Genomic DNA, 13,311 nt, shown 5'->3' with positions numbered 1-13,311 from the left:
TCTCGATCCCGGCTTCCACAACGTTCACCCAGTGTGCCGTCAGGGAAATGTAGCATCCTTGGCCGAATGCACTTGTCCATGTGTCCGTGGTTAAGTGGACCTTCCCAGTAACTGCGTTGGTCAGGGCACGTGTGATGTTACTGGACACATGTTGGTATAAGGCGGGCACGGCACACCTTGAACAATAGTGGCAGCTGGGGACTGCGTAACGCAGGACAGCCGCCAACATCAGGCTGCGGAAGGCCTCAGTGTCCACAAGCCTAAATGGCAGCATTTTTAGGGCCAGTAATTTTGAAAGTTGCGCATTTAGTGCTATGGCCTGTGGGTGGGTGGCTGGATATTTGCACTTGCGTTCAAATGTCTGGGGTAAGGACATTTGTACGCTGTGCTGGGACACAGAAGTGGATGTGGTCGCTGATGGTGCTTGTGAAGGTCCAGGTGCAGGGCAGGAGGCATCCGGGCATGCGCATTCGACAGGGGATTGTCCAGCACGTAACACAGGGGAAGAGGAGGCAGTGGTGTGACCCGCAGACACAGATTGTGGACCTATGCGTTCGGCCCACTTATTACGGGGCTTGGATGCCATGTGTCGGATCATGCTGGTGAGGTTGCTAGTGTTCACGCCCCTGCTCATTTTGGTGCGGCACAGGTTGCAAACTACTATTCTTTCCTCAAAGCGCCATACTGCGGAACATCTACCCCTTGGCTAGGGAGATTTACGCAAGGGGGTGCTCCGTGGAACAGTTGTGGGCCTGTTTGGTGTGGCCCGCTTTCTCCCTTTTGCCACACCACTGCCTCTTCCGGCCTGTTGCGGTGCAGCAGATCCCTCCCCCTCTGTACTGCTGTCCTCGCTCAGCTTTCCACCTTCCCAGGTTGGGTCAGTGACTTCATCGTCCACCACCTCCTCTTCCACCTCAGTGATTAACAACTGTGTCTCATCCTCTTCATCAACCTCTTGAGACAGTAATTGCCGATGACTTATTGGCAACTGTGTATCAGCATCATCCACCTCATTAAACAGTAATTGCCGTTCCCCACCGTCATCTTCTTGTTACTGTGGATGCTCAAGAGTTTAGGAATCAGGGCACAAGATCTGTCCCTCTTCAAGCGTGCTTGGCGAGAGGGCCAAATCAAGGAATGGCGCTGAAAAGAGCTCCTAGGAATATCCGAGTGTGGGGTCACTTGTTTGCCAAGACTCTCCATGGTGGGAGGAAGGAGGATCAGGGTTAGGATTCTGTTGACCAGACTCTTGGCTACTGAGACTGGACTTTGTGGAAGACAGCGTGGTGCTTAACCGACTGGAAGCATTATCTGCTGCAATCCAATCGACCACCTGGTCGTACTGGTCTGACTTCAAGAGTCATGTCCTGCGCCGCCCTGCAAACTGGGACATGAAGCTAGGTATCGTGGATGATTGTTTTACTTCTGCTCTGGCAGCAGGCACAGTTTCACCACACCCAGGGCCATGGCCTCTGCGTGCACCATCAGCATCACGGCCACTTCCCCGTCCCTTACTATTCGCCTTCTTCATGTTAAATGTTATATATGCTTGAAAGTCTGTCACACGTACAGTAGCGTAGGATTTGGAAGTGTATGCGCAAACAAATTAAAAAAGTTATTTGGGATGTGGAAACGTCACACAGGAGATATCCCACAGACAATTTCAATGCTGTCACCAGCGGCTAATAAAAAATTACAGGGAATGTCACAGGTATTTGGGATGAGGAAACGTTATACAGGAGAGGTACCACCGGTAATGTCACTGTCCGCAGCGTCTATGAAAAAAGTACACTGTATGTCACAGATAAATTTTTTCAGTGCACACGTTACACTGCAGATGTCGCACTGGTAAAGTCACTGTCAGAAGCGGACACCGTCTATTGAAAATGTACACTGGATGTCACAGATATTTTTTGGATACACACACTTTACACTGAAGATGTGGCGCAGCTAATGTCACTGTCTGCAGCGGACACCGTCTACCGAAAAAGGACACTGTATATCACAGATATTTTTTGGATGTGCACACTTTACACTGGAGATGTAGAGCAGCTAATGTCACTGTCCACAGCGGACACCATCTACAGAAAAAGTACACTGGATGTCACAGATATTTTTTGGATGCGCACACTTTAAACTGGAGATGTGGCACAGCTAATGTCACTGTCCGCAGCGGACACTGTCTACCGAAAAAGGACACTGTATATCACAAATATTTTTTGGATGCGCAAACTTTACACTGGAGATGTAGCGCAGCTAATGTCGCAGCAGCCTAACTATTGCACGCTATTTAAAAGACTTTTGGGTCTGTAAAGTTTTAGCTATTTAGCGAAGTTTGCACTAAAAATAGATATTGCTGCTGACACACACAACAATAGTCCTTAAAAGGACTTTTGACTCTGTTAAGTTTTAGCAATTTAGCGCAGGATGCGCTAAAAATATATATTGCTGCTGCCACACACAACTGTCCTTAAAAGGACTTTTGGGTCTCTGAAAAGTTTTTCTAATAAAATGATTCCTATATCACTCCTTGTAGCTGGCCAGCTAAGACCTGTCCTAGGTTGCTAACATAGCTTATATGTTTATACAGCTGCCAATAACCTTAACACAGTTCCTATGTTTGTGTGTTAAAGACAAAAGCAGAGTTATTTACAGTGACTTCATGTTTGGATGTCATATAACTGTTATATATATTGTGTTCACAGAAGCAGAAAAGATGGCGTGCCTTTTGGTTTCATTGTATGGATGTGGGGTGGGCTCGATGGCACAGCGGAAGCGGCAGGGAGCATGGAGTTAAACTGTTGTTGCTGGGCAGGAGTCTAGACCAATCACAGCCAGCCTCACACACAGCAGGAGTCTTGGCCAATCACAGCCTGCCTCACACATAGCCTGTGTGGGAAATTCCCTAGCAGGAGCTGCTGGAAATTATTATTTACCAGAGAGAGAAGCTGAACAGACATTCACTCCACTAAGAGCTGTGTTTTATGGAAGCAGAGAGGCCAAAATAGGTATTTAAAACTGTTATATAATGTTCCTACTGTTAATATAGTGATTAGAACTGTATACTGAACCAGTTATATGTGTGTTTACTTACAGTTCCACCAATTGCAAATACCATACAATTGCAACCATTCAAATTCCATATGGCAATCCAAATTGCATACAACCATACCAGATCATACTCAGCCAATCTGCAAATAGTTACTGCTAACTGCATACTGCAAATTGCGACCAAATTCAGCAAGTAGAACTGTCACCGCCAGCTCTCTGAGAAGCTCTGGCAGACGTTCTTCTGTACCTCTTGCATGATGTTCTTTGTTTTGGTTTCACTTTGTCATCTCTTTTCCTTCTCCCAGCTGTCATCTATTTACACTGATTGCCTCCCTTTATATTCCCTCCCATACTGCCTCACTTTGCGGTTTATACTACTTCCTGGATTGTGTTCACTGCTAGATGCTGCAACTGCTGGTTCCTCAGATAAGTATTTTCCTTTTTTTGTGTTTCCGTGCTGGCTTGATTCTAGGTGACCCTGTCTCCCTCCGTATTAAGTGCAGGGAGCCGGTGGTCGTGTCCCCTCACTATTATATGCTTTTCAAGTGTCACACAGTCTAGGTACGAGGGCATGCATTATCTATCATAAAGATCTTTGCATGGGCAGAGCAGGCAGGGAGAGCTCTAGGGGTTTTTTAGGGCTCCCCCATATGTTCCTTAGTTTGGGATCAAGTCAGTCGGATGTTTATTTATAACTTCCAGTTTTCTGCAACACCAACCGTGACATTATAAACCGCCAAAACCGTCTTAAGCATGGATCCGGTTTCAGCCTTGATTGACCGCATGCAGGGTCTTTCACTGGAGGTAGCAGATCTCCGTAAAACTGTGTCTCAGTTTCAGGTGACCGGTTCTGCTTGCGTTCATGGAGTTTGTTCCGAGCCTAAGATCTCGCTTCCGGATACGTTCTCCGTGGGTAGTGAAAATTTTGTTCATTTTAGAGAGGCTTGAAAACTCAATTTTCGCCTACTTCCCCATTCCTCTGGTGATGAGGAGCAGAGGGTGGGGATCATCATCTCGCTGCTCAGGGATAACGCTCAGTCTTGGGCCTATTCGCTGCCGGTGGGGGCACGGCCCCTCCGATCGGTGGATGAATTTTTTGTAGCCCTGGGGCAGATATATGATCACCATGATCGTATTGCTCTGGCTGAATCTAAACTGCGTCTTTTATGCCAGGGTAAACAGTCCGCAGAGATATATTGTTCAGAATTTCGGAGATGGGCAGCTGATACTGGTTGGAATGATGCTGCACTCCGAAGTCAATTTTGCCATGGTCTTTCGGAGGGTTTGAAAGATGCATTTCCCTTTCATGAGAGACCTGCCTCGTTGGAGTCTGCCATGTCTCGAGCTGTTCGTATTGACAGGCGTCTTAGAGAGAGAGGAGAGATCACTCCTTCCTGTCATATTCAGTCCAAGGACAGTGGGGCGGTCTCATTCAGTGCGCAGGGGCCTCAGTCTCTCTCAATCCCCTTTGAGCAGGAGGCCATGCAGCTGGGTTTGCTTGCCTCTGATAGTAGAGGATTCAGCTCTCAGAGAAGGGTTTATTTCTGTTGTGGAGGTATAAATCATTTGGCAAATGTTTGCCCCTCTAGGAGATTCAGGGAGTTTTCTGAGGGTAATAAAGAAAGAAAAAGAAAAAACCCTCTAAAAACTTTCCATCTGTTACTATTGGCAAGGTTGATGCGGAAATTGAAGGTTTGCCGTTTGCTTGTAGTTCCCGTTTTGTCCTACCTGCCAGGGTGGCGCTAGATAGCAAGAACATTGTTTGTGAGATTTTTGTAGATAGTAAAGCAGCTGTCAATCTCATTGATAATCAATTTGCTATAACACATGGTTTCCAGGTATGCACTTTGGGAAAGGATATACCTGTTTTTGCTATCGATTCCGCTCCACTTTCTCAAAAATCGTTAAAGGGCATAGTTCACAATATCCGTTTGACTGTGGGTGATGCTCATGTTGAGGATATGTCATGTTTCGTCCTAAGCGGATTACCTACTCCTCTAGTGTTGGGGCTACCCTGGCTCAATAAACATAACCCCACCATTGATTGGCAAGCAAGGCAAATAAATGGTTGGAGTGACTTTTGCAGAGAGAATTGCCTCACAGCGTCTCTTTCAGAGGTTTCTACCAAGACTGTACCATCTTTTCTCTCTGAATTTTCGGATGTGTTTTCAGAGAGTGGTGTCCAGGAGCTGCCCCCTCACCGGGAGTACGATTGCCCTATTAATCTCATCCCAGGCGCCAAGCTGCCAAAATCACATTTATACAATCTCTCCCAACCTGAAAGAGTCGCTATGCGTACTTATATCTCTGAGAGCCTGAGAAAGGGACACATCCGACCCTCGAAGTCACCTGTTGCTGCTGTTTTTTTTTTTGTTAAGAAAAAAGATGGTTCTTTAAGACCATGTCTGGATTTCAGGGAGCTGAACTGTATCACAATTCGTGACCCTTATTCGCTTCCTCTGATCCCAGACCTGTTTAATCAGATTGTTGGGGCTAAAGTTTTTTCTAAGTTGGATTTAAGAGGGGCATACAACCTAGTCAGGGTCAGGGAAGGGGACGAATGGAAGATGGCCTTCAATACCCCTAAAGGGCCATTTCGAGAATTTGGTTATGCCCTTTGGTTTGATGAATGCTCCAGCCGTCTTCCAACATTTTGTGAACAGCATTTTTTATCATTTAATGGGGAAATTTGTACTGGTGTATCTAGATGACATTTAGATTTTTTCTCCTGATTTCAAAACTCATAGGGACCACCTACGTCAGGTCTTGCTCATTCTGCGGGAGAATAAATTGTACGCTAAACTGGAAAAGGCCCCATGCACACGACCGTTGTGTGCATCCGTGGCCGTTGTGCCGTTTTCCGTTTTTCTTCGCGGACCCATTGACTTTCAATGGGTCCGTGGAAAAATCGGAAAATGCACCGTTTTGCAGCCGAGACCGCGATCCGTGTATCCTGTCCGTCAAAAAAATATGACCTGTCCTATTTTTTGGACGGACAACGGTTCACGGACCCATTCAAGTCAATGGGTCCGTGAAAGAACACGGATGCACACAAGATTGGCATCCGTGTCCGTGATCCGTGGCCGTAGGTTACTTTTATACAGACGGATCCGAAGATCCGTCTGCATAAAAGCTTTTTCAGAGCTGAGTTTTCACTTCGTGAAAACTCAGAACCGACAGTATATTCTAACACAGAGGCGTTCCCATGGTGATGGGGACGCTTCAGGTTAGAATATACTAAAAGAACTGTGTACATGACTGCCCCCTGCTGCCTGGCAGGTGCTGCCAGGCAGCAGGGGGCAGCCCCCCCCCTGTAGTTAACACATTGGTGGCCAGTGTGGCCGGCCCCCCCCCTCCCCTGTAGTTAACTCATTGGTGGCCAGTGCGGCCGCCCCCCCCTCCCCTGTAGTTAACTCATTGGTGGCCAGGGGGCCCCCCCTCCCCTGTAGTTAACTCATTGGTGGCCAGTGCGGCCGGCCCCCCTCCCTCCCCTGTAGTTAACTCGTTGGTGGCCAGTGGGCCCCCCTCCATCCCCTGTAGTTAACTCGTTGGTGGCCAGTGGGCCCTCTCCCCTCCCTCCCCCTCCTAATTAAAATCTCTCCCCCTATCATTGGTGGCAGCGGAGAGTACCGATCGGAGTCCCAGTTTTATCGCTGGGGCTCCGATCGGTAACCATGGCAACCAGGACGCTACTGCAGTCCCGGTTGCCATGGTTACTTAGCAATTTGTAGAAGCATTATACTTACCTGCGAGCTCCGATGTCTGCGTCCGGCCGGGAGCTCCTCCTACTGGTAAGTGACAGGTCATTAAGCAATGCGTCACTTACCAGTAGGAGGAGCTCCCGGCCGGACGCAGACATCGGAGCTCGCAGGTAAGTATAATGCTTCTACAAATTGCTAAGTAACCATGGCAACCGGGACTGCAGTAGCGTCCTGGTTGCCATGGTTACCGATCGAAGCCCCAGCGGTTAAACTGGGACTCCGATCGGAACTCTGCTGACACCAATGATAGGGCGGGGGGGGGGGGGGGGAAAGAATAAGTAGTGTGAACTGGCCCTACTTATGATAGTGCTCTGTGGCTAGCGTAGTCAGCGGCCACTGTGATTAAACACTGTGGCTTGCAATGTGATGAGACACTGTGGTTGCCAGGTGGCATTGAGACTGGCATAGTGAGAGGGAATTATGGCTGCTAATGTGATGAGGCAGTGTGGCTGGCAAATCACGGCGCACTGTGGCAGGAGATGTGATGAGGCACTGAGGCTGGCATAGACTTCCGATCGGAGTCCTAGTTTAATCGCAGGGGCTTCGATCGGATCTATAACAGGGGGCTATGATACGCACAATTAACCCCTTCAGGTGCAGCACCTGAGGGGTTAATTGTACGAATCACAGCCCCCTGTAAGAGACCGGGTGCTGCCAGGCAGCAGGGGGAAGTCATGTACACAGTTATTTTAGTATATTCTAACTAGAAGCGTCCCCATCACTATGGGAACGCCTCTGTGTTAGAATATACTGTTGGATCTGAGTTTTCACGAAGTGAAAACTCAGCTCTGAAAAAGCTTTTATGCAGACGGATCTTCGGATCCGTCTATATGAAAGTAACCTACGGCCACGGATCACGGACACGGATGCCAATCTTGTGTGCATCCGTGTTCTTTCACGGACCCATTGACTTGAATGGGTCCGTAAACCGTTGTCCGTCAGAAAAATAGGACAGGTCCTATTTTTTTGACGGACAGGATACATGGATCATGGTCTCGACTGCAAAACGGTGCATTTTCCGATTTTTCCACGGACCCATTGAAAGTCAATGGGTCCGCGAAAAAAAACGGAAAACAGCACAACGGCCACGGATGCACACAACGGTCGTGTGCATGAGGCCTTAAAGAGAGCTGTCCATGCTCGGAAGCCATCAAACCTGAATGAACTAAAGATGTTTTGTAAAGAGGAATGGTCCAAAAAACTTGCGCAAACTTTACACTGGAGATGTAGCGCAGCTAATGTCGCAGCAGCCTAACTATTGCACGCTATTTAAAAGACTTTTGGGTCTGTAAAGTTTTAGCTATTTAGCGAAGTTTGCACTAAAAATAGATATTGCTGCTGACACACACAACAATAGTCCTTAAAAGGACTTTTGACTCTGTTAAGTTTTAGCAATTTAGCGCAGGATGCGCTAAAAATATATATTGCTGCTGCCACACACAACTGTCCTTAAAAGGACTTTTGGGTCTCTGAAAAGTTTTTCTAATAAAATGATTCCTATATCACTCCTTGTAGCTGGCCAGCTAAGACCTGTCCTAGGTTGCTAACATAGCTTATATGTTTATACAGCTGCCAATAACCTTAACACAGTTCCTATGTTTGTGTGTTAAAGACAAAAGCAGAGTTATTTACAGTGACTTCATGTTTGGATGTCATATAACTGTTATATATATTGTGTTCACAGAAGCAGAAAAGATGGCGTGCCTTTGGGTTTCATTGTATGGATGTGGGGTGGGCTCGATGGCACAGCGGAAGCGGCAGGGAGCATGGAGTTAAACTGTTGTTGCTGGGCAGGAGTCTAGACCAATCACAGCCAGCCTCACACACAGCAGGAGTCTTGGCCAATCACAGCCTGCCTCACACATAGCCTGTGTGGGAAATTCCCTACGAAGTGAAAACTCAGCTCTGAAAAAGCTTTTATGCAGACGGATCTTCGGATCCGTCTATATGAAAGTAACCTACGGCCACGGATCACGGACACGGATGCCAATCTTGTGTGCATCCGTGTTCTTTCACGGACCCATTGACTTGAATGGGTCCGTAAACCGTTGTCCGTCAGAAAAATAGGACAGGTCCTATTTTTTTGACGGACAGGATACATGGATCATGGTCTCGACTGCAAAACGGTGCATTTTCCGATTTTTCCACGGACCCATTGAAAGTCAATGGGTCCGCGAAAAAAAACGGAAAACAGCACAACGGCCACGGATGCACACAACGGTCGTGTGCATGAGGCCTTAAAGAGAGCTGTCCATGCTCGGAAGCCATCAAACCTGAATGAACTAAAGATGTTTTGTAAAGAGGAATGGTCCAAAAAACCTTCAACCAGAATCCAGACTCTCATTGGAAGCTACAGGAAGCGTTGAGGCTGTAATTTCTGCAAAAGGAGGATCTACTAAATATTGATTTCATTCTTTTTTTGTGGTGCCCAAATTTATGCACCTGCCTAATTTTGTTTAAAAAATTATAGCACACTTTCTGTAAATCCAATAAACTTCATTTCCCTTCTCAAATATCACTGTGTGTGTCTCCTATATGATATATTTAACTGACATTTTTTATCGTAACAACCAACGATTTATACAGGTAAATCATGACGATTAACAAGGTTGCCCAAACTTTCACATCCCACTGTATATTGCAGCCAGATAAAACAATAGTCCTTAAAGGGGTATTCTCATCACGCAGTTTCATACTTACCTGCTCCCGGCGCGCTGTCCACTTCCTGGTTTCGGCAGGGGGCGGGCTCCATCTTGATTGAAGTCTTCTCCCGGCCGGGCCGCGCGCTGGACTGAAGGCACACGCCGCCGCGCATGCGCCCTGGTGACTTCTTCCTGGCCAGTATAGTATACTGGCCAGGAAGAAATCACTATAGCGCATGCGCGGCCTCGTCGTGCGCTTTCGGGACTGCGCGCGGCCGGCCGGGAGAAGAGAAGAAGTCGTCTGCGCAAGCGCGGCCACCGCGATTCCTGTGCAGAGCGGTGGCCGTAACCAGGGGAGACGGAAGACAACAGTCAGGTAAGTATATGTTTATTTTCTTCAAAGGGGTGGGAATTAGTTAATAAAATATATTTAGAAAAATCATCACTATTACCGGTAAATCATTAACAGATTTAACAGTGATCATTAAGATGGGAATACCCCTTTAAAAGGACTTTTGGGTCTCTAACACCTTTCAACAGTAAACCCTGCCTGTAAAAAAAAAAAAAAAATCCTGTCCCTACACTATCTGTCCCTTCTGCTGCAGCTCTCCCTGACATTAAGACTGAGCCGAACCAAGTGTCATTGGGAGCTATATAGCATTCGATGATGCGTTCCGGCCAGCCAATCACTGTAATGCCAGTAACCAACATGGCTACGGCATTACAGTGAGTGCCAGTACTTCCCTGCACGTTTATTGGCTGCGTAGCAACCAACAAACGTGCAGGGAGGAGACTCGAGCATCGCGTTCGATGCTCGAGTCAAAATGGTGTTCGGCCAAGCATGCTCGCCCAACATTAATAGTTGGTCTTAAAGGGTTTGGCCACTTTCTGGTTACTGTTGACCAATATGTTTGTAAGATGATTATATTGCACTTACCTATTTAGTTTTTGTTTATATTCTGCACCACTTTCTATATTTCTTAAGGTATGCTCCCTTGTTTGCCAAGTGGTTTGTGCTGTCTATACAGAGGTCACAAGTAATGAAGTATTGAGGCACTCAAGTTGAGTTTTTGCAATTAAAGGATAGCTTTATTTTACATAATCTGCATCATCTAGTTGCCCAATGGTATATATCAATGACAGAATATTTCTGACCTGACGTTTCGGTCACAATGGACCTTCATCAGCGTTCACATTATCTGAAATAGTACAAAATAATTATTTTGAGTGGGTTGTCATCAGATTTAGGCCCATGTCACCCAGGCACAGCAGTGGTTCATTCACGGCAAAAGGGGCTTCATGTCACCCAGCAATAGAACAGAGGATTTTGAGAGATTTAGGCCCATGTCACCCAGGCACAGCAGGGGTTCATTCACAGCAAAAGGGGGTTCTTGTCACCCAGCAATAGAACAGAGGATTTTGAGAGATTTAGGCCCTTTTCACCCAGACACAGTAGGGGTTCATTCACGGCAAAAGGGGGTTCATGTCACCCAGCAATAGAACAGAGGATTTTGAGAGATTTAGGCCCCTGTCACCCAGGCACAGCAGGGGTTCATTCACGGCAAAAGGGGGTTCATGTCACCCAGCAATAGAACAGAGGATTTTGAGAGATTTAGGCCCCGTCACCCAGGCACAGCAGGGATTCATTCACGGCTCTCCTGGAGAGGTAGTGGCGGCTGGGAACGACGTACTGTGGGACAGCAAGCGACATGAGCTGTTTGAAGCTGTCCGTCTCCACCAGCCTGAATGACAGCATTTCAAAGGCCAGCAGTTTAGAAATGATGGCATTCAGGGCCAGGGATCGAGGGTGGCTAGGTGGGAATTTACGCTTTTTGTCAAAGGTTTGTGAGATGGAGAGCTAAACGCTTCCGTGTGACATGGTGGAGATACTTGGTGATGGAGGTGGTGTTGTTGGTGGCACATCCTCTGTTTGCTGGGCGGCAGGTGCCAACATTCCTCCAGAGGTGGAGGAAGTGGCCGAGGCAGCAGCAGAAGAGGGAGCAGCAGGGCCCTTTCTTGGTTTTGAAGGTGCTTACTCCACTGCAGCCCGTGTCTCGCATGTAGATGCTTAGTCATGCAGGTTGTGCTAAGGTTCAGAACGTTAATGCCTCGCTTCAGGCTCTAATGGCACAGCGTGCAAACCACTCGGGTCTTGTCGTCAGCACATTATGTGAAGAAGTGCCATGCCAGGGAACTTCTTGAAGCTGCCTTTGGTGTGCTCGGTCCCTGTTGACGGTGGCCAGTAGCAGGCGAACTGTTTTGGCGACGTCTGCTCTGCTTTTGCACCCTGCTCCCGCTTTTGCTATGCTGTTGGTTCAGTCTCACCACTGCCTCTTTCTCCGAACTCTGAAAGTCAGTGGCAAGACCTTCATTCCATGTGGGGCCTAGGACCTCATCGTCCCCTGCATCGTCTTCCACCCAGTCTTCCTCCCTGATCTCCTTTTCGGTCTGCACACTGCAGAAAGACGCAGCAGTTGGCACCTGTGTTTCGTCATAATCAGAGACGTGCTGAGGTGGTATTCCCATGTCCACATCAGGAAACATAAGTAGTTGTGCGTCAGTGCATTCTATGTCTTCCACCCCTGGGGAAGGGCTAGGTGCATGCCCTTGGGAAACCCTGCCAGCAGAGTCTTCAAACAGCATCAGAGACTGCTGCATGACTTAAGGCTCAGACAGGATTCCCGATATGCACGGGGGTGATGTGACAGACTGATGGGCATGGGTTTCAGGTGCCACCGGTGCGCTTTCTGCAGAACACTGGGTGGGAGATAATGTGAACGTGCTGGATCCACTGTCGGCCACCCAATTGACTAGCGCCTGCACTTGCTTAGGCCTTAACATCCTTAGAACGGCATTAGGCCCGACCAAATATCGCTGTAGATTCTGGCGGCTACTGGGACCTGAGGTAGTAGGTTCAGTAGGACGTGTAGCTGTGGCAGAACGGCAACGTCCTCTCCCTGCACCAGAGGCTCCACCAACACCACCACTACGACCATGACCGTGTCCCTTATTAGATTTTTGCCTCATAGTTAGCGTTCACCAAGCAAAGTAAAAATTGGTTAAGTCTGTTAAAAATAATTAACTGCTAATAAAATTGCACTCAATTTTTTTTTTTAAACTCTATATGACAGCGGTATTTGTGGCCTAAATTTCACAGTAATTTATGCACCTCTAATCCCAGATGTGCAGTATATCAGAGGGTTTTTTCACCCCAGTAAGCACAAAGCCGTATTTCTGGCCTAAATGTGACAGTCACTTATGCACGTCTAATCCCAGATGTGCAGTATATTAGAGGGTTTTTTCACCCCAGTAAACACATAGCCGTATTTGTGGCCTAAATGTGAGTCACTTATGCATTTCTAATCCCAGATGTGCAGTATATCAGAGGTTTTTTTTCACCCCAGTAAGCACAAAGCCGTATTTGTGGCCTAAATGAGACAGTCACTTATGCACGTCTAATCCCAGATGTGCAGTATATTAGAGGGGTTTTTCACCCCAGTAAGCACAAAGCCGTATTTGTGGCCTAAATGTGACACTCACTTATGCACGTCTAATCCCAGATGTGCAGTATATCAGAGGGTTTTTTCACCCCAGTAAGCACAAAGCCGTATTTCTGGCCTAAATGTGACAGTCACTTATGCACGTCTAATCCCAGATGTGCAGTATATCAGAGGGTTTTTTCACCCCAGTAAGCAAAAAGCTGTATTTCTGGCCTAAATGTGACACTCACTTATGCACGTCTAATCTTAGATGTGCACTATATGAAACAGACGTTTTTTTTTCACCCCAGTATGCCCCAGTAAGCAAAAAGCTGTATTTCTGGCCTAAATGTGACACTCACTTATGCACGTCTAATC

The sequence above is a fragment of the Bufo bufo genome, chromosome 3 (genome assembly GCF_905171765.1).
Source record: "Bufo bufo chromosome 3, aBufBuf1.1, whole genome shotgun sequence".
Taxonomy (NCBI): Eukaryota; Metazoa; Chordata; class Amphibia; order Anura; family Bufonidae; genus Bufo; species Bufo bufo.
Note: the sequence above shows the minus strand (reverse complement) of the source record.